General features: G+C 39.1%; 1 long non-coding RNA gene across 2 annotated transcripts in view; it reads right to left on the reverse strand.

Annotated features, from left to right (window-relative positions):
* LOC138112124 (uncharacterized) overlaps nucleotides 1-20,964 on the reverse strand; it is a 37,633-nt gene extending 16,669 nt beyond the window's left edge. The window contains exon 1 of one of the 2 annotated variants that reach the window (XR_011151557.1): nucleotides 20,815-20,964. This is a non-coding gene — a long non-coding RNA (uncharacterized lncRNA). Of the gene's footprint in view, nucleotides 1-4,342; nucleotides 4,410-20,814 lie in introns of those variants that run through there. The other variant, XR_011151558.1, reaches the window with a different exon arrangement.
* Between the last annotated feature and the right edge of the window lie 658 nt (nucleotides 20,965-21,622).

A 21,622-nucleotide genomic window follows, 5' to 3' on the forward strand; every position in this document is an offset into this window, starting at 1 on the left:
CTTCAGTGTAATGCTAATAAATACATCAATATATTCAATTTAGATTACGGTGGGAAGAGAAAGCCACATTCTATGGCAGGAGTGGGCTCAGCACCTTGTAAACCACCACCTGTAATTTTTTGGTACAAGTTTATTACAGAATAGACTTTACTTAGTAGGTTCAGTCTCAGATTGTATTTTGCCTTGTTTGAAGATGATGAAAAACCTAGTCGCAAAATGGAACTCAGTGATGCCACAGCTACCTGATGCAAGTACTGTCCAAGGATTTAGCCTGGCTATGCAATGTAGGGCCTGCATAGGCAGCATTGGCTCTGCACCCCTGGGATGGATATTTTTACCAAGAAAGCAACTCTATTTCTCACACAGCGTTCCTGAAGAAAACAGGTGCACAGCTGGCAAGGGAGACCCTTTAAATCAATGCTCCTAAAGTAAGAAAAATATAGCAGTCTGCAAAGAATATCAGTAAGAAGTAAAAAGAAACTCTGTTAAATGCAGATATTTAGAAATAGCCTAATGACTGCTTCTAAGAGACAGAGATACTTTAATCACTAATATATGCCAGGGAAGCTTCATATGAAATTATATATATATATATCTATATCTCTCTCTCTATATATATATCTATATCTATCTATATATATACATACCTCCAAGCCTGGTTCACACTAAAGCACTGTTTAAAAGGTTTGCTCTCTTTTCAATTATTTAAGTGTGGTCTGGTGTACTAGGTTATTTAAAAACTGTAGTCTCATTACTTCAATAGCCCAAGAAGTAACTGACATCATTCCCTGATCATATGTAGCATCCTGAGCTCGTGGAAGTCAGATATTCTCTGTGCATTGCAGTTAATCTCAGAGGATGAGGCTAAAAAAAACTTCTGTCCCTAGTGCCACTTAACGTTCCAGGGAATTACAGTGGGGGAGAGGCACCAGAGTTAAATGATCCTGCAAAGTCCTCCGTGTCAAGGGTTCTGGCTGCTTAAATGGGAAATCTGCAGATGGGGAACTTTTTTGAAAGGTCATAAGGGTGACTCAGACATTTTGGTGTACCATCTAGACACCATTTCTCAGCAACTCTGTTAAGTTCTTCCACATCAACAACATTGTGTCTGTGAGGACAATAAAATTAACAAACCCCAAGAGCTTAAAAAATGAGTTCTAGAGGGAGATATCTGCATGCTGCAGACCCAGATACTCCAGACTGCTTTCTTTTTACTCCAACTTTATTCACTCCAACTCCCAGGGGAAAATTCATGAGAAGAAACTCATCTGTCACATTGCACTTGACAGTCCTTGACTTAACCACTTTTACTGGCTTCTGTTGGAAAGCTGATACTGCTTCTTGGAGCAAAGATGAGGATTGCCAACAAAAGAACCAGAGAGCCATACAAGCTGCTATGCACCTGACAGTTCGTTGGGAATTTGTGAAAGGATAAAACAGGAATGAAGAAATTCTAAACTTCAAGAATTCTGCAGCTAGTAAAATACAGAGTTTGTTATATTATAACTTGGATTAGGAGAAACTGCATTCTTAGGCCAGTACAGCACCTGACAATACAAAAAATTTACAACTTCCCCTAGATAAATTATTGGTTTTGACCTCTGGAAAAAAGTACAAGATTTTCAAAGCCTCTGGTACAATTTCTCAAAAAAACCCACCCCTGACTTTTCTTAAATTTGTTCGCTTTCCTCCTTTGTTTCTGCTTATAAATGATCCACGAACACAACTTTGATTTATTACATCTTCAGCCATCTCAACAGGAGCATGTACTGCTGAACAGGAAGGGACCACAGTACAAATATTTAGTTATGTAAAGCACTGTATTTCACTTTCCCATCACACCTTCTGTATGGGCTTGTTTTATTTTAATAAAATTATTTAACTGTGTTTGCTACTGGGAAGTTATGCTATATTGCTACAATTTCTTGTAGAAATCCTTTCTGCATTTTAATTCCAGTAAACAGAATTACTGATGGTAATGTTGATCAAGGAAGTGGCAGGTAGGGAATTGTTGAACCAACTAACCTTACTTTAGTCTAGGTTACTCTAGGTTAGTTAGTGAGGTCTGACACTACATTATGTCTCTCTAAGTTTACATTAGGGATAACATAACAGTAATAAATTGCTGGGACTCTGTAAATAGCATTTGTCAACAGGGTTTGGGGTCCTTGGTAAATCTGAAGGATTTGAGATATGCAATTTCATGTTAGTCATTTTTGCTAGTGTGGTATTTGCAAATTTCTGTGAAAGCTTGGGGAAAAGTCCCATCATAAGCAAGCTGTATTTTATTTACTTATTTTCAGTAGTATTGTGCTTGAAAAAAGCATAATTCTTCTGACATGCACAAAAGTAGTATTAGAAATAAATAAAGTCAAAGTAGACCTTCTACCCTACACAATCTGATTAAGGCCTCAGCGGAGGTCCTGGGTAAAGACTGGGACATCTCACCTTAAAAAATTTGGGACTCTACTTAACAAAATCCATGGAAGAGCACTAAAAAATAATCAAAATTCTAGAAGAGATGAAATATACACAGTGAAAAACAGGAAAACCTCTCAGTCAAGTCTAGACTACAGACAGTTGAGGAGACAGCTTCAACTATTAAAAGGTTGCCACAAAGAGGAAGGGAATAAACTATTATATATATTCATCTGAACAGGGCCAAAAATCAGTGGACAAGAATTAATGAGGACACTTGGATGCCATGTTAAAATAAATTTTTCCTAGCCATAAACATAGATAAAAATTTAAATATTTCACAGAGAAGGACTACCAGGAGCTTTGAAAAACCATACTAGAGAATGACAGTGCCATAAGCAGCTGAGTAAAGACTACATAGCTTCCTGCAGTCCTTTCTCACTTTTTGCTTATGATTCAGTAATGTGAACTTCTAAAATGAGATTCATCAGCGAAGGTGGACTTGGGACATTGGCTACACAACTCTTTCTTCTGTTGAAGGAAGCAAAGAGGACTAACACAAATAAGAAAAGATTGGGACAAGAGTGGATGGGTGCACAGCAGCTGTTTGGGTTTTTTTCCAGTACAAAGATCCTGTTCCGAATATGCCTTGCAACAAGAAACTACTTACTTAGTTACTTCGTCCAATTATCTGATATATTTATTACCCAAAAATGCTCCCCAGTACAGAGAGAGTGTACTCATGAGCAGAAATAACTGATTCTGGGCACTATATATACACCCAAAGTGGCAGTGACAAGTGACAGAACCTTCCTCTCTGGAAGAAGGAGGCCAAAAATTGGAATAATTTTCTTCTTCCACCACACTGAAGCCAGGACAGGAGAAGAAACTAGCTCTAACCTTATTACTTTGGGGATTTCATGGCAGCAGACTCCAAAAATGACAATCGATTTTCTAGACAGAGGATTCATAAAACTTTTGAAGCCCAGATAGATCTAATCTACTGCATTTCTTAGAAAAATCAGTTAGCACACTTAAAGCTGTTTGATTATTCAGACACAATCTATCTTTGGCAAATCCTTGGTTCATCTTCTACCCTTTTTTCTTTATCTCTGTTTCTTTAATTACAACTTGTCTGGTGCATATCCTTCACCCATAGCAATTATAACAAGCCCATAACTGCCTTCATTATCTCTTCCTTCAAGATCTCTTTTAAATCCTTGCATTATGCTGAGGTCAGACTAATGACACTACAGTTGTCCAGATCACTATTTTATGGTGTCACACAAGGTTGGACATGATATGGATTAGAATTAAAAATAAACATGAGGAAATACAGTGGGTACAGCTGAAAGGGGAATATCTGGCTGCAGCTGAAGACCTTTATAAAACTGTAAATTTTCATTTCCGATCCTTGAAACAAAAAGTACAAATCTCCTGAAATAATATGCAGGCAATAAGCAGTTAATAGGTATTTCCAATCTTCAAGAGAATAAATAGCTCATGCTGCAAAATCCTGGAATAGAAATTAAGTTCAAACATGCAATGTGCAAGATCAACCTCTGAGCAAACACTGCAAGATTTTTATAAGCTCAGAACTCATCAATCATATAACTAAGGAGGAGAATGACTGTTAAATAACAAAAAATTACCAAGAAATGCAAAAATGGCTATAAAGACTGAACATAATGTAATGCTTATTTAGAAAAGCATGTCCTACCTATTACTTTTATATCACTGGTATTCCTACAGAAAAGAAAAGATACTTTACAATAGAATTGGAAACATTAATACAGCTCAAGCAATGATGAGATTAAGATACACTTAAGAGCGTGGTGGTGCAAGTGACTCCAGCCACTCTGTCTCCTGAGGAGAACTCAACCAACTGTGGTGGTTAGCAACCCAAGTTTAGCATGTAACTTACAGTCATGGTGAGAACCCATGATTCCCTTGTTTTGCCTTTTGCATGTTTTCTCCCAATTGGTTCATTTTTTCCCCTCCCTCTTTTATGCATGAGGTTATGTATATTCATTTCCCTTCTTTAATATGTATCAGTTCTAGAAAGTTCTTCGTTCCTCAATGCCCCATTGGATCCTTCCCTAAGTCCCTCCTATGTGTTGTTCCCATTTGTTCCCTTGCTGTCAACCCCGCCTACTTGCCCCTATCCCATTGGCTGTGATCCCTCTCCCTGCCTATATGTACCCAGTATAAAACCTCTGGACCCTCCTACCAGTTTGGCTCTTTCTCCCTGTTTTTTTGCTGGAATAAATCTTTGTGGAACAGATGCAGAGAGTCCCCTCTCTTTACTTCTTTGCCTCTGCTACTACGTGCTTAGAGGGAAGCTCCCTTGGATGAGGAGCTCAACTCTGTCAGTCTTCTTTACCTGTGAGCGTGTGACTGCTGTAGTGTGGATGGGACCATGGCTAGACCTCCGGACCCCTTTTAGGCTAGCACGCAGCTCCCCAATATTAGAGTACTGTTTTACAAATAGATAAACTGAACTGAAACAAGTACAAGGGCCTTCTTAGATTTTGATGGTAATTGAAAGCCTACTTTGGAGCAGAAGCTAAAAAAGACTGATCTGATTAGTCAGTGAAAATTGAGGCTGAGAAGTAATATCTTTATTTGCTTAAATATATTTCTGTGAATACAAATGTAAATAGGTACAGAACTAAAAATAAATATAAAATTCAACAAGAGACCAGATTAAGTTTCATCATTTTTGGTGTCAATATATGACATAGCCTTTGAGCAGAAAGGGGTGTGGGAGACCCTGTCAGGATGGTAGGAATAAACTGAAGGGCAGATTTAACATCACAATCTTCCATCCCTCAAGGGAAATAGGTAGCCTTGGTGGAATGACCAGATCACCTACTTTGAGGGCAGAAACTTCCCACAGCAAGGAAGTCAGTGGGAAATCCAAAAGAGGGAGAAAAATAAAGTTAATCCAATACTTTATACTTACATAAAAGCTTTTTAGATTCACATTAAACATGCTGGCACCTCCTTGTAAGTTAAGCATGTTCCTGTAGTGAAAAAGTAATGAAATTTAAGGGACTTAGATATTAGTTTCAGTGACATACCTGTCAGGATGTTGTGATTTCACAGAACCGCAGAATATTTTGGGTTGGAAGGGACCTTTAAAGATCATCTAGAGAGACCCCCCTGCAGTGAACAGAGACATCTTCTGCTAGATGCTGCTCAGAGCCCTGTCCAACTTGGCCTTGAATGTTTCTGGGGTTTGGGTATTACCACCTCTCTGGGCAACCTGTGCCAGTGCTTCACAAATCTCATAGGAACAAATTTCTTCCTTCTATCTAACCTAACTCTCTCCGTTTAAAACCGTTACCCCATGTCTTATTTTAACAAGCCCTGCTCAATAGTTCAGGCCCATTTTTCATGTAAGATCCCTTCAGGTACCAGAAGGAGCTCTAAGATCTCCCAGACCCTTCTCCAGGCTGAAAAAGCTCAACTCTCTCAGCCTTTCTTCATTACACAGGTGCTCCAGCCCTCAGAGAACCTGGTCTGCTCTGGACTTGCTCCAACAGGTCCATATCCTTCTTATGTTGGGGGCTAAAAAGGCAGACACAGCACTGCAGCTGGGGTCTTACCAGAGTGCAAGAGAGAGGGAGAATCACCTCCCTGGATCTGCTGGTCACATTTCTTTTGATAAAGCTCAAAATACAGCTCTTGGCATTCTGTGCTGCAAGCATGTTGCCATGTCATGTCCAGCTTGTCATTCACCAGTACCCCAAGTCCTTCTCAGCAGGGCCTTTCTGAATTCCTCCACCATCCAGCCTGTATTATTACCCTGAGGGCAGGTCCTCAGGGAGTCCTACTTATTAATTCCTTGAACGGCTGGAAGTTTGCTTTCTTAAAATTCAGGGTCCTGACTCTACTCTTACTCCAAATCACTCAGGACTGCAAAGTCCACCAGTTCGTGATCACCACAGCCCAGGCTGCCTCCAGTCTTGACATCACCAATCAGCTCATGTTGGACCATTAGGTCCCCTATCACATCCCCTCTAGCAGGGCTGTCTATTAAGAAGTTAAGATTTAGAGACACAAGACTTGCCTACAGCACTACAATGAAATAAATTTTAATTTGCACTTAAGTAGAGATTGACTGATAAGACTAGTTCACTGCATTTTCTCTTTTTACTCCCTAAAACTTGATATACCAGGGAGGAAATGATATACCAGTGGGAAATGAAACTGCACAATAATTTACTACAATTCCAGTAAGAATGTTGAATTGTCAGGAAGCGGACTTCTTGCATGACACCTTAAAATACCCTTAAAATATTTGATAAGATTGAGCTTCTAACAACTGATTCAGATACTGAAGTTTCCAACTCAAATATAGTTATAAAAGGAAATTATGGGAAAAAAATTAACCTTTAAGAAGTAAAAATACTATTGGCCATGATTTGCGTCTGAATGTGAATCTGGGACAAAACATTCAAATGTGAATGTGGTTGAGCACATGTTTAAATTATATTCACAATAGAGATTATTCTTCATTTGTTTCAGGGCTGTTTTCAATAAGAATACAATACTAACCTATTAGATAAAAATCAGCGTGAACACATTGGTATTAATGGAGAAACGTCAGCTTTTGCACAACCTGAGCCAAAACTTCACCTTGTGAATTTTTCAAGGACATCTCCAAAGATAAGATCTTGGCCGTAACAGCGATCACACACATCATGCACATTGTTGTCAGGTTAATTTTCACCTTGTCTTATTGGGAAAACAAATGAAAAAGTATTTACATCTTTAGTTAATGTTTTCATGGAAAAGTTCAATTAGTTTTGTAAAATGAGATTTCATGTTATGGGTATTTTAAGATGTCATGCAAGAATTCCTTTTCCTGACAATTCAACATTCTTACTGGAACTGTAGTAAATTCACAAGTAATTGAGCCTTAGGATAATATTAACATTATAACATCCATTCTTTGCTCTTCTAATAAACATACAGATGTCTTTGTTGGCTGAGTGACTACATTTGGCTTTCAAGATTTCCTTATCTAGAAATTGTACATCCATTGACTCTTCAGTGCATAATTCAGAGAACACCTCACACATACGGAAATAAAGTTGTCTTGCTGATTACAGAATCATACACTTTTAATAGGAAAAGTCTTTTCAATTTAGCTTCTGTGTACAAATAAAAGTCATCATTCCGGGTATATTAAGCACAGATTTAGAAAAAAAAAGCTTTATGTGTATAAACAGAATTACATTTTCTAATTACAGAAATGTACATAATTTAAGAGGTAATTGACCAACAAATGTTGTGTGGGAGTCTGTTTAACCCAATTACATAAGTCATTTATAAAATGGGAATATAGCTAAGGTAATCATTTGCGGAGGCAGTATAAATAGTAATTAAGAACCGTTTAGATGTTTGCCTGTTTTCCTATAATCTTTCCATATAGATGTCATAAGCACACAGGAGGAGAGGACCCTAAAAACTGCAACAAAATCTAAGCATGAAGTTACATTTAAGATTTCAGTCAGACACTTCTGCAGGAAGCTCAGAGATTTGCCCAGAAAGATTCAACTGCATAACCAGGTCCTTAGGGAACATGTTTCCAAGCAAATCTAGGAGCAACACAACAGCTATTCACCTTCAACACTAAGCCAACTGTGTACATAGTGCCAATGCTGTCACCTTCCCAATGAGAAAGAAACACAAAGTCCTAACAAATCCAGACATTATGAATGTCACTGCTCTTTGCCCAGTAACATGACAGCCATCATAAGCTCTGTCTCAGCACTGCCAGGGAGTTTATTCATCAAAACCAAAACAACCTTAATTGGCAAACTTCCCTCTTGTGGTCTGAGGGACCACAGGATGTTTAAAAGCTACTGGCTCCAATTCCACCTCGATGATAAGCAAAAAGAGTATGATGAGTACCCTTCATATTTAACCAATGCCTTTTTGAAATAATATAAAATCCATACAGTTATTAGGACAGTCCAAAAATCTTTTAAACCTGGAAGATTGCAGGATTTGAATGTTTGCATCAGGCTTCTATAAGTGCTGTTTCAATCTCACGTGGGCTCTCTCAAGGAATATCAATTTGCAGCAAATGGAAAATCTCCAGAACAAATAAAAACATCAATGTATCAAAAAAAGCCAAATTCAAGTCCAATTTGAATGTGACTTTGAGACCTGACATCACAGGTAAATGTCTTTACCACTGGATACTCTTTCCATCTTGTTTCTCACAGAAAGCTTTGAAAAGCCTTGGGTTTATCCCACTGTGGTACATAATCACTTCTGAAATCTCAGGAAGAAAATGCCTGGTGTGGAAGAGAGTTCCTGTACACAACTGTGTTAGATTCTGGATTGAAAGCCACATTTGTATGTCCTGCCACTCTGTCTTGGCATCTTCTTCCATGCTTGGTGGCTGTGCATGTCTGAGCCCTGAGCACTCCTCTGGCAACACATCAGGCCCTCCTCAGGTAGAAATCAAGGTGTAGTTACTTCTACATATAACAGGAAAGCACTTCTGCTCAAAGCTTGTGGTGCTGCTTCACCTTTGTGCCTTTCCAAGACTATTATGAATAATAAATTCTCAGGAAGTTTCCTACTGGGTCCACAGCTCTGCTATGTGCTGATTTGGCTCACATACCCTGTGGCAGCTATACTTACAAGGTGTCCTATAAAGCAAAAATGCTTGTTGTTAGCTATTGTTAGTTTTTAGTTCCCTCATTTATGCTTACATCTTTCAGCTGGAGGTATAAACCTGTACAGAAGGGTAAAGAATAACCTCCCCTAAGAATGGAGCACAACAAAAAAGAAGAATTTAAGGAATTGGCAGGGGTGGTGGGAATGGGGGGAAATATTCAAGCCTCATGAGAGAAACCACTGTGCAAGAACCTAAGCAAAACAATTTGATCCATATAGTACAGAGGGAAATTCTGCAGGTATGTAAGAAACAACGTGTTCAGGTAGTATGGGGTTAATCAGATGAAGAACTTGGCATGGCAGGATGTGCTAACTTGATTATAAATCCTTATTTATCTTCTTCTGAGACACATGAATCCTGCCTTTGTGTTACCATTGCCTGCCCATACATATCCCTCTGGAAAAAATGCATTTTGTGCAAGTCTGTACTTAAATCTGTACACCAAGTCAGCCACCAGATAAAAAGTCTTAAGTTATCATTCGGAAAACCACTGGTAACCTTTAAAATGTAATTGTTTTTGCAAACTGACAACTAATTATCCAAAAGCGAAATGCACATTAGGCATTCAAATAATGAAATGTCAGTCAATATAATAGAAGTGTCACTTTACTTTCAGAAATTATTTTAGTCTTAAAATTAATCTATATATGCATAGACAAATGTATTTTGCAATTATGCTTATTAACATAAAATCTTACAAAGCTGTACTATTTCTACCTACAGACTGCATGCTTACATCCTTCAACTACCACTGGTATTTTTAAAGGTGCAAATACCACTACTACTACAAGCTGCTTCAGGCCTGCATTTATTTTTAAGTGCCCTCTGCAGTATTTTGCTGCTTGCCAAGGGAATTTTCTGTCCATTGATGCTAGAACATACTTACTTTACTGTGTAATCAATCTGGAAGTCAGACAGAGTTTGTTTCCTTACACAGAAACAAACCATTAGGATAGGTCTGAAAACATGGTTCACCATGAAGCTGCAAGAATTGGTTATCTCAAGAATGTGTTCCATTTCCCTAAATAATCACAACTAGATTTTGTACAAGGCAAGATTAAGGCATGTTTACTTAAAACATAAGTTTTTAGCAGTGGGGAAGTGATAAGTGCACAGTCAAGACTGTTCAGCAGCATCTTCCCTAGACATCTTCACATCAGATTCTTTAAGATCCCAGCCAGCTCTGAGGCTAATTCACACCTGCACCCTCCTCACTGATGCTCAATGAGGCTGCCTTAGGGAAGGGAGCATGTCTCAGTTACACGTGCCTTGGACCAGCTGCTAAACACTGCCAACGAGAGCAGATGTTCAAGCTTTCTTCCTCCTTGTGCTTCAGGGCAGAAAGGATGCTTCTTACCCCTGTGTTTCACTTCACAGACTCGCTCCCTGAGGTACGGCATGGCTACGTTACCTGGAAACACACAAGACCCAGGTTTTTTCCACTTTAAATGATCAAAAAATATATTAAACATGGCAGTGCAAATAGTGCCACTGAGAATGCACTCCTCTGAGTACTGTGACATTTGCATCCCAGTACAACTGATTTTTAGAGAGCCCTAAGTACATCACGTATGGGTAGGAATAAACACCTCTGCTGTAGATTCACATACTGGTTGTATAGATTCATGTAGACAGATGCAGATTAAAGCAATTAAAATATTTTCCAAACCACATATTTTATACCTATGTGTGTATACATACTCATCTACACATAAATGTATTCTCTGTGAAGGTACAGGCACAGGTGAGTGTATACACAACAAACCAGAATTCAATGTGAGCAAAAGAAGCAAAATAAGTTCAAGATGAGCCAAAATAATACAGATGTGACACTAGTACTCATGCTGTAATACCATATTTTAAACAATTTGGAAGTACAAAATGAAACATGGAATATTTGAATGAAGTCAGAAATGCAGCCCTGTTCCAAACATATCTGTCATTTTACCTGTAAAATTCATTCTGTTTAAGCAGTATCCCTGCTTAGGGTAGTGGGCACAAAAATACACCTTCCATATATTTTTGGTAACAGTAGTTACTCTAACAGGTTGCCAATTTTTTTTTTATAGCTAGCCACTTCTTAGTCCAAAATGCTTTACTTCCTGTCTCTATCCATTTCTATTTAATGATTTATAGAACCATAGGATTATAGAATGGTTTGGATTGGAAGTGACCTGAAAGATCCTAGTTTCAAATGCTCTGCCATGGGCAGGGACACCTTCCACTAGACCAGGTTGCTCAAAGCCCCATCCAACCTGACTTAGGACACTTCTAGGGATGAGGCAGCCACAGCTTCTCTGGGTAACCTGTGCCAGTGCCTCACCACTGTCACAGTGAAGAATTTCTTCCTAATATCCAATATAAACTACTCTTCTTCAGTTTGAAGTCATTTCCCCTTGTCATATCAAATGCATAACATTTGATATGAATACCACAGAATATGCTGAGCCAGAAGGGACCCATCAGGATCAGAGTCCAACTCCTGGCCTTGTACAGGACACACCAAGAGTCACACCGTGTGCCTGAGAGCACTGTCCAAATGCTTCTTGATCTCTGAAGGGCCTGGTACTGTGACCACTTCCCGGGGAGCCTGTTCCAATGCCCAACCACCCTCTGGGTGAAAAACCTTTTCCTGATATCCAACCTAATCCTCCCCCATCTCAGCTTCAGGCCATTCCCTTGGGTCCTGTCACTAGTCACAGGAAGAGACTGAAAGAAGAGAGTAGTGAAGAGATCAGTGCCTGCCCCTCCTCTTCCCCTCATGATGAAGTTGTGACTGCAATGAGGTCTCCTCTCAGTCTCCTCCAGGCTGAACAGACCCAGTGCCCTCACTGCTCCTCACATGGCTTCCTCTCTAGACCCTTCACTATCCTTGTGGCCTCTTTTGGACACTCTCTAACATCCTGATGTCTTTTTTATGGTGCCCAAAACTGCATACAGGACTCGAGGTGAGGTCTCTCCAGCTCAGAGCCAAGCAGGACAATCCCCTACATTGCCCACCTGGAGATGCTGTGCCTGATGCCCCTCAAGACATGGTAATTCTTTGTAAAAACAATCATTAGGCTACAGGTTAACATGCTCCTGTGGCACAGCCTCCCTACAGAGGTTTGAGCTTACACACCCTGCAAACCTGTGTTAAACCCTTTCAAACACTCAAATATTTCACAGGGTTGTGTTGCAAAACATACTTCACTGCCATCAAGCATGAGAGGATATATCAGCTGATTCACTGGCCCTGATGAAGCACATCATGGGCACCTGTGGTCCTGCTGCCGCAGCTCTGTCTGTGCAACCCAAGGACTGGAGTACATCTGGCCCCAGCACGGCTCTGCACTCCACCCAGCCCTCTCATCAGGGCCCATCTGAGTCATTCTGCACTCATTTTTGTTTTGATGAGAATAAAAATAATACTTGCTACATTGTAAGGGAAAAAGCAGAGATTTTGCTGGGCAACATTTTAACTTAAATAACCAAAAAATTTAAAGAGTTCTAATTTGTCACCATAACTCCTACTGAGAAACAGGTATAGCATTTTGGGAAACAAAAGGCCTTGACTGGTCTAAATTATAAGCTTTTGGGAAATGGTGTGCAGAGTTTTTGTTAAACTTACTAGGTAGGCACACAGATTTGTAACTTTACACTAACTCAGACACTAATTTAGCCACGTATTTTACAGGAAAAGCAGGAACAGAAATAGGTTAACTCCTTTCACCCTTCTTATTAATTTTTCATTACAATAGCTCTTCAGTCAATTAAAAACCCAAGAATTATTAGTTGCTCCATCTCCATGTATATGCAAATTACTGAACTTATTTATTTAGTATATATAGCTCTAATTTAATGAGCTCACAATGAGACTCTTGCCTGATTCATAACATAGAAGAATAAAAACAAAATTGCCTTGTAGTTGTGAAAATTGATAATACAAGTTCATTCTTGATTCCCTGGAGATGCAGGCGCCATCTTTTAATCATCCTGATCAAGATATCTGAAAGACTTCACTGAGCATCTCTCCCTCCCCAAGTATCTGCATCTAATACCAAGGAAAACCAGATAGCACAGCAAGAGCCACAGTCACATCTTGTCAAAGGAGTAGGTGCTCATCTAAGAACCCGATCTATAATCACAGAAAGCATACAGTTTATGTATGGTGGCAGATGCAGGAAAGTGTTCTTTTGATGTTCTCACAAGGACAAAATTTGGAGTTTTCTTCAACTCTGATATTTCCTATTTTGTTCTGGTGCTTAAACGTACACCCTTCCTTCTTTGTATTGGGCAGATAAACCACAGTTATGCTTTTCTTTCATTAATGGAAGATTCATACTTACTTCCAGAAAACATTCACATAATAAAATGTAGTATTAATAAATACTAATGATGAAGGCTTGAAACCTATTTTGATGAGCATTTGTGCCTGCAACATGCATCAAGGCAAACATCTGTTGTAGACAACACAAGGGAGGGGGAAATATGACCATTCTGTTTGCAAAACAGAAATTTTAGTAGCTGATTTTTGAGCTATTCATCAAGCTCTTTTTTCAGCAATAGAATAGGAAAAAGAGCAAGAATGGTTGGGTAAACATCCCCTCTCTGCTTCCTCTGTAAAAAGACAGAGCTAGCTCATGCATTTTAAATATCCACAGAGCCAGTTGTTATGAAGACTCTAGCTTTGATGCTATGATTATCTGAGTCATTTGCAAGGAAAAGGAAGGACCAAGGAACACTCTCATATATTATTCCATGGTAAAATGGGAAGACGGAGCAGCCATGAAGCAGATATTCTCACTGAACTGCTTTACCCTCCCCCTCACCTTCCCACACATATTCCCAAGATTCAGGATATGTAAATAGTGCTATTTTGGAGATGAGTGAGCTGTGACTAGTTCATAGCAGGCTTTTTCAGTGAACCAATTTTAATTTTTAGTAATACTAAGCAGAGCAATCATAAACAGAATCATTTCGTGATGACAGCAATTAATTTCTTGCCATTTCCGCTATCACTGTAAGGAAATGGGAAATACATCTAAAAAACATTTTCTTCTGCAGATTCATCATCATTTGATCATATTTTATTGCTCTTATGTGAACACTGTATTGAGATACTTTTGCTTAGAGAACACCTTCTCATTTTTGCAATTTCACTTTTATAACTATAGAATTCCAGCTAATTTCTGCCTCATTACTTTGATATAATTCCTCGCTGATGAGAATCTTAGGAGAAGGGACACATTTTATGACTTCAGTTTCTCTTCATGAAAAGCTTGTAAAAATATGTATGAAAGCAATTGAGTCCAACAGAAAAAGGACAGGCAGTAGAGGCTCAGCCCAGATCTATTTATTTTTAAATATTTTTCTCCCTTATGGCACTGAAGGACCAAAGGAAACAAAAAAGAAACTTCATATATCAGGTAAAAAAGTTTAATAAAAGGAAGAACATAGTATGAGATTGATTTTGATTTTTTTTAGTAGAACTACCAGCTCCTCCTAGGGATAAAAGACCAAGGGTGAGAATATATGTTAAAATTAACCTGGTAAGAGACTCGGAACTTTTGCAACAGATAACCACAGTACTAGTTTGAGACTTGAAAAAATAATTAGGCCTCACTACTGCAAAATTAACCCAAAGCAGAAAAATTAACAGAAAACCCCCAAAACAAGCTAAACTCATTTTTGAACATCATAGTCTTTCCTCATTCACAATATGCAATTAATTATCTCCTGCTATTTATATCCCCAACATCATCCCATAACGAGCACTCTTGGCACTAGAAGTCACTTAGAAACAACTAACATTCAACTGTCCATTTCTCAGGACTGTGTGCTTTCTATGTTTTATGCACGAGGAGCAGCTGTCAGATCCACCTTTCAGCAGCTTAACAAGCACTTAGATGTTCTCGCCAGGTTCAGTAGCTGTTCACAGTAAGGCTGCTTTCAATCCATTCAGGGGGTTGAACTCTTGCCTCTTCCCTAGCAGTAGCCTTGCAAAATTATCACAGCTGGAAGTCAGTCACCACTCCCTAAATTTTCATCTCTGCCTTTAAGTTATGGATTTTGTGGAAGATTGTGCAGCAGTTTCTGAAAGTGATTTCAGGACGTGGGAAATTCATGGTCTCCAACGTCTCAGTTAGTTGATGAATCCCAGGGGTCATCTAATAACGGCATGATCAACAGTTTCAGCACTACCACTGCGCAACTAACACTTACTTCTTAGGACATGAAGTGAACAGAAGTACTTTTATGGATCAGGGAAATAGGGAGAAAGTAGGAAGGCAAGAGATCACAAGTTTCACAGTACCTCTTCCCCATAGCTCTGTTCAAAGTACTCTGTGCTGGATGAACCCTAGCACAGATATGGAAGTAGTAGGAGTGGGTCTACTCACCAAAATACTGGGAGAGAAACACTCTATAAGATGAGTTCTGCTGATTACAGACAAGAGGAAATGCAATTATAATGAGTTATTCTGTGCTCATATGCAGTTACCCTGTGTTTTTTGGCTGTGCTAGCAAATGTCATCCTTGGAAGCACATAAGTAAGTAGAAGCATATGGATCCCCTAGTAAGCACCTTGCTAAGATTACCCCCACAAAGAAACCCCTCTTTGTCTTGTGGTAAATTTCCAACTGAAGTAGCTGAACTTCCAACTAATAGTATGCCTTCCCCAGGGCTCTGTGAACTGCTGTTTGTAACACTACACATATTAAGAGTGTCTAGCAGCTGAGCTGACACCTACAGCGTGTGGGAAACAGGGCTTTAGTTTGCACATCCTTTTCAACCATTTTAAGCATAGACACTGACCCACAGATATAAGGAATAACAGTTGTGGAACTTCCTCATGAAAATGCTGTAGCTAAAATAAAGTTGACAAAGTGTCCTGATACAGGCCATCTTGTTTCTTGCATAGAACCTTGTCACAAAACTAAATGCTACAACAGGAGCAGAGAGCATGGCAGGCAGACTCTGCTGATCTGAAATGTATCCAAAATAACTAAACCTCCTGAGCCTGTAAATTCTGGCTGGAAATTCCATTACAATAAACTTTCCAGCACTGGCCTTCTGAGATCTAGAAAGTAGTCTGTTCTCTTGGTTTTGTTAATTCCTTGATTTATACTCACTTTTGTGTTCAGCCCCAAATAAGTCAGATTCTACTCAATTACAGTCTGAACTAGAGAATATTTCCCTACTCAGCTGAGTGGTGTTCCATCACAGTGAAATAAAAAAGAAATACACCAGATTAAGACAAAAAAACCAAAACAAAACAAAAATCACCACATCTGCAGAAGAAAATTCTGCCAATAAACCTGTTCTGGTGCAGGTATAGCAGAGAGAAATTTTTTCCAAGCAAAACACAACTAGACCTTGACTAATCCTTCACACTGAGACAAAGTTGTATTTGTGTACCTGGGAAAACTCTAGCAAGTATTGTAGTCAAAGAAACTATTCTGATAGAGAAGGGAAAGTAATCCAGTATTCACATGTTAAAAAGTCTTGGACTGGTTCCTCAATATTTGCCATTTAGAATTCACTTCTAATTTTCTTGCCCAGCACAGCAATCACAGCCAGTCTCAGTAAAAGGTGCATTGACAGATACCTAAAAAATGCTGAGGAACAGTCCTAAGTTCATTTATGAGTCCAATTCTGTTCTCAGAATGATAGTATCAGTTTTCTCCTGTCCCTATTTAGTTTTCTTCCATTATTTTCAATTTCTTAGAAGCAAAGTCCCAGACTCCCACATTTGTTCTTTCCTTATTGGAAGCCTCCAGAGTGAAGATGAGGCATTATTAGAAGATGTTATAACGCGAGAATCACTGATTTCTTAAATCTTTGTAATCCTGACACTTACATATTAAAAGATAAATGTAAACAGTATCTTTTTAACAGTAGTGATATATAAGAAGAAAATTTGATCTGTCAAATTGAAAAATGTAGTTTAATTCCTGTATACCATTAAATAGATAAGTTAACCATCAATTCCTGAGAATGACTCATTCATTTATTTAGCCAGCAGGGCTGATGCCCCACTTTCTGGAGGATTATCAGTAAGAGTCCCAATTAAAAGGAAAACAGCTGTTCCTTCCACACGTTTATGCAAAGTTAAGAAAAAACTGAGCTCTCACACTGAAAAATTTTATCGAATTTCATATAGTAATTTTTGTAATATAGTAATAATTTTGAATGCCATGGTAGGAAGTTGATTTGATCTGCTCTTAAATCAGCCCTGTGAAGATGCAGTAATTTAGCAAAATTGACATTTAACTCTTACTTATTTATTATTTTAATAAAATCTTGAAGCTTGAGCCTGTAAGCTCAGGGCAAAGGCAATTTCACTGAGGAGTGTGAGAAATGCAGTTCAGTTTCTGAAGTCAACCCTTTGTCCATAACAGTGCAGGTAGACCGATTTTTATGAAAATTACAGGACTAGAGGGTGAAAAATCACGTTGGCCAATGTCCATTTCAAATTCCTATTTATTGCTTAAGGCTGATGAATGGGTTTCACATGGAATTGTTACACTGCAAGCCCCCTGTGAAGCCTATCCTTCCATACGAGGGAAGGAGCACAGCCTGACAGTGCAGGATCCCATCAACGACTGTGTTCTTCCTCAGTGTTACAGGATGCTGCTGTGGTCCCCTCACTTGTGACCCACTCTCAGCTATAACTATAACTACACTATAACTACAGCCAAACAGGTGACCTGGAGCAACAGGTGGTCACACTGGCACTCTGAAGTATGTGTGAGCTACACACATCATGCTACAGGAAAAACCCACATAGGTACCATATGAACATATGTATGACATTGACATACTTGTCCACACAGTTCCCATGCAAAGCCAGCACATCAACCAACTCTTTTCGCATTGTATCACTCTGAGATATTTCATCCTTTTAGAGATGAAGAAGGTACTTCATGACACTGTGACAGTTTTGTTATTCTCAGTTTGCTTCCAGATCTGAATCTCCTCATAGGCTGGAAGAGGAAAAAGGGGTTCATCTTCAAAACTTACACGCACAGCAGGTGCTTCACAAGACCAGATTTAACTGCTGGATCTCCCTGTCATACTCAGATAAGGCTTCTTTAGAGAAAAATGACAGCAATTGAAGAAGAAAAAATATCAGTTAGGTAATATTTTTCCTTTTCCTAAAATCGGAGTATTTCAGCTAAGGCAATGAAACATATTGTGGTGTTTCAAGTGCTAACTACAGGCTGCAGTGCTGCTGGCCAGGACGATCTGCAGAATTGTGGCACTTGTCCCTGCACCCCCTCATCCAAGCTGGAATGTTCCTGATGCTCCCCAAGCTCTGTGAGCAGGAGGATGACATCACTCTGTTCCCGTGGAGGGACAAGGCCTGGCCCTGGCTGCCCTGACACTGCCTCTTGTCACCTGCAGGCAGGGGGAGGAGGCATCCTGGGATGGAGGTGGCTGCTTCGGCATAGTACTGGTGAGCCCTGTCCCACCACTGGCCTCTCCCTCCCGCCCTGTCCCTCACCTGGTGCCTCCTCTTCAGGGGCTGGGTTCATCTTCTTCATGGGCATCCTCTCCCACCAACCCACTGTGAGTGTCCCTGGGAGACTCTGCCTTCCAAGGGAGGTGCTCTGCTCTCCTGGAGTGGTCCCCAGCAAAGTCTCCTGATTGCACACTAGAAGATATCCATAGGTAGGCATCTGTCCACCTAGCTACATTTAGATTCCATCACCTCCAAGCAGTAGTACTGTGCATTTCTCTCCACCATCTGTCTTTACTATGACACCATCTTAAAACATATAATGTGCTTACTGAACAGTATCAGAAAGAAAAGAACCAAACCCATAGTTCAGAATGTGTATTTCCATGCCCCTCCAAACAATAGAATTCTTTAGTTTGGAAGAGACCCTTGAGATCATCAAGGGTCATTTGCACTAAATCCAAAGTGGATTTAGTGTTTGTATGAATTTCTCCACTATAAAAAGCAGTAATGGAACAAGGTAATCCATCCCTAAACTTTATCACCTATGCAGAATATAGATTAAAAGTCATAGATTGGATGGGACCATAAATATATTAGTTATTTAGCATAGTCTGATTACTTGTTTAGAAACAAAAAGTTTTTAATTAGTGCTAGGAACCTTGCACCTCTATTGGACTTCTAATTTCTCCTTTTGCCATATTTTTATTTCACCAGTTCAATTTTTTTTGTCAGCAAACCTGATACATCAAAAAATTTGTTCAACTGAGAAGCTCAATCTTGAAGTGCTTCTGCTACCATATAACAACATGCAATGTTTTACTTACACCCTGATAGTTAAAATTATTAAACTTTTATCCTACCTAGCAGGTTGACACAGCATTACCAGGAAAGTTCATTTTGTCTACACATGCAAAATCATGAGATGAAAGACATGGCAGAACATTTTGACTGATACAGCAAAGAAGTTCTTATGACATAGAAAAGTAGTGTGTGTGTTTTTCCTGGGTTTTTCATTGTTGTATCTTTAAAAAAAAAAAAATACTCAAAGTTCAGTCATTTGAGAAAATCATCACAGAGTAATTGCCACACCAACACTATTTAGCATGTTCCTTTCCCTTTCTATCCCTGGTTGAAATCCACATCAAGTAATTACATGCAATTAAACATATTCTTTCCAATGCTTTTGCCTTGTTTTCTTTTTTCATTTCACTACAATTACTGTGAATTTCCTTTTACTAATCAACTCACACTTTTCAAACAAATTTGCATGCATTTTATGCATCAAAAGGGCAAATAACTCAAAGGGAAGGATCTTTGTAGTCTGCCCTGATGGAGGACCATTTCATCCAAATTTCATCATTTTCATCCAAATTTGTTCTGTGCCTCATCAAGGGTCTGATAATAGGCTTTACACAGCAGAAATAGTCAAATTGCAGTTTGAACTGGAGAAATTTTTTAATTTGTTGCATGGTAGCATTTACATGAATCTTCAACTACAAAAGGGAACTTCATAAACAACAGTGTTGTAAACAGTTTGTTCACTTGAAATAGGAAGCTAATAAGAGAAAAATACAAGAATAATATTCTTCAGAAGAATACATTCCATCATGGATTTTTTAGGCTGTTTGAGACACAGACTGCTTTGGATGCCTAAAGGGGTCCTAAGAGCTACACAGGCAATGCTATGATGCAAATAACAAACACACGTAAGTTAGCACTAGGTAGACATAAAGGGCAGGATCTCTGTCCTTTATCAAATCACTATTGTTAGTATCTTCCTAGTGTCAAATGTTTTAGGAACATTACTTTTTAGCCTCCATTAAATAACACTTCTCTCTGCACCAAAGATAAAAGAAATGTGCTACAGCCTCACCTAGAGTAGTTATAACAACTCCCATTTCTAATTTTCAGAGGTGACATGTTTAATTACTAAGTAAAACAGAATAACAGCTGTTACACCAACAGAAATATATTCAGAGACCAACAGAACTAATAAAACTTTTCTTCATGGCTTCTTCCACAGAATATCATATTTGTTTCTGGTCCTTTCTGTAAACCAGTTGCCACCAAAAACATATTGGGAAACCAGAGAGCCTGAAGAAATCCATTCCTCCATATACCTCTATGTTCTTAGCACACAACACCACCACTGAGTTTTCCTTAAGTGCATAAGGGTATGGTAACAATGCACTTCAAGACTATTACTGCTTGATGCTTACAAGAAAACTATTCAAACAGACAAATTCACCTTAACATCAGCAGTTCTAAGCACAGCCGAACACACCACAGGAACAAAATAACTCTCCTAAAGCTTGCTTCTATATATAGCAGGGTGATGAGCTCCATCCGGTGTGCTGCATCCAGTGGTTGCCTGGCAGTGATTTCAGCTCTCCTGTTTGAATTTCTGCTGAAACGAAAGGGCAGGTTGTTAGCAAAGGCTGTGACTAGATGGAAGGCAGCACTGGAATCACCTGGGAACTCGGGTACTCAGTAGCTCCCCACCTGAGAGGTCCTCACATGTTTTTTGTTTTGCTGTTAATCTAATTTTGTCACTGCTCTGGAAAGAGGAGTATTCTTGAATCATTTTCATCTGAGAAACAGTCACAAGTCCCATATTATAGAAAAATATTACTATCTACCTGTGGGATGCGCCTTTGATTGCATCATAATTCTGAACAAAAAAATTCTATATGTGAGGAAGATGCCTTAGGCATGGTCCTGAGCTCACACTGTGGTTGGGCCAGTGTGAACATATCCTCAGGGAAGCCACTGGAGTATGGCAAGGGGTCACACTCACTAGAACAAAGATGTTCCATCCTCAGGCATATGTGATCCAGAAAATCAAGTATTGAATCTTTTTGTCCTAGGATGGTCCTTGCTTGGAGTCAATCCAGTAATGATCATATAACCAGTCAGAAGCAAGACATTATGATTAAAACCCACAAAACCAATAAAGTAATACTTTTATTCTACATATAAACTACCATGTACTGGCAACTTAATTGAGCTGTGTTTTCTTTTGCATAGAGGCATAGTAGCAGCTTGTATTATTGGGG

This window comes from Aphelocoma coerulescens, chromosome 5 (genome assembly GCF_041296385.1).
Source record: "Aphelocoma coerulescens isolate FSJ_1873_10779 chromosome 5, UR_Acoe_1.0, whole genome shotgun sequence".
Taxonomy (NCBI): domain Eukaryota; kingdom Metazoa; phylum Chordata; class Aves; order Passeriformes; family Corvidae; genus Aphelocoma; species Aphelocoma coerulescens.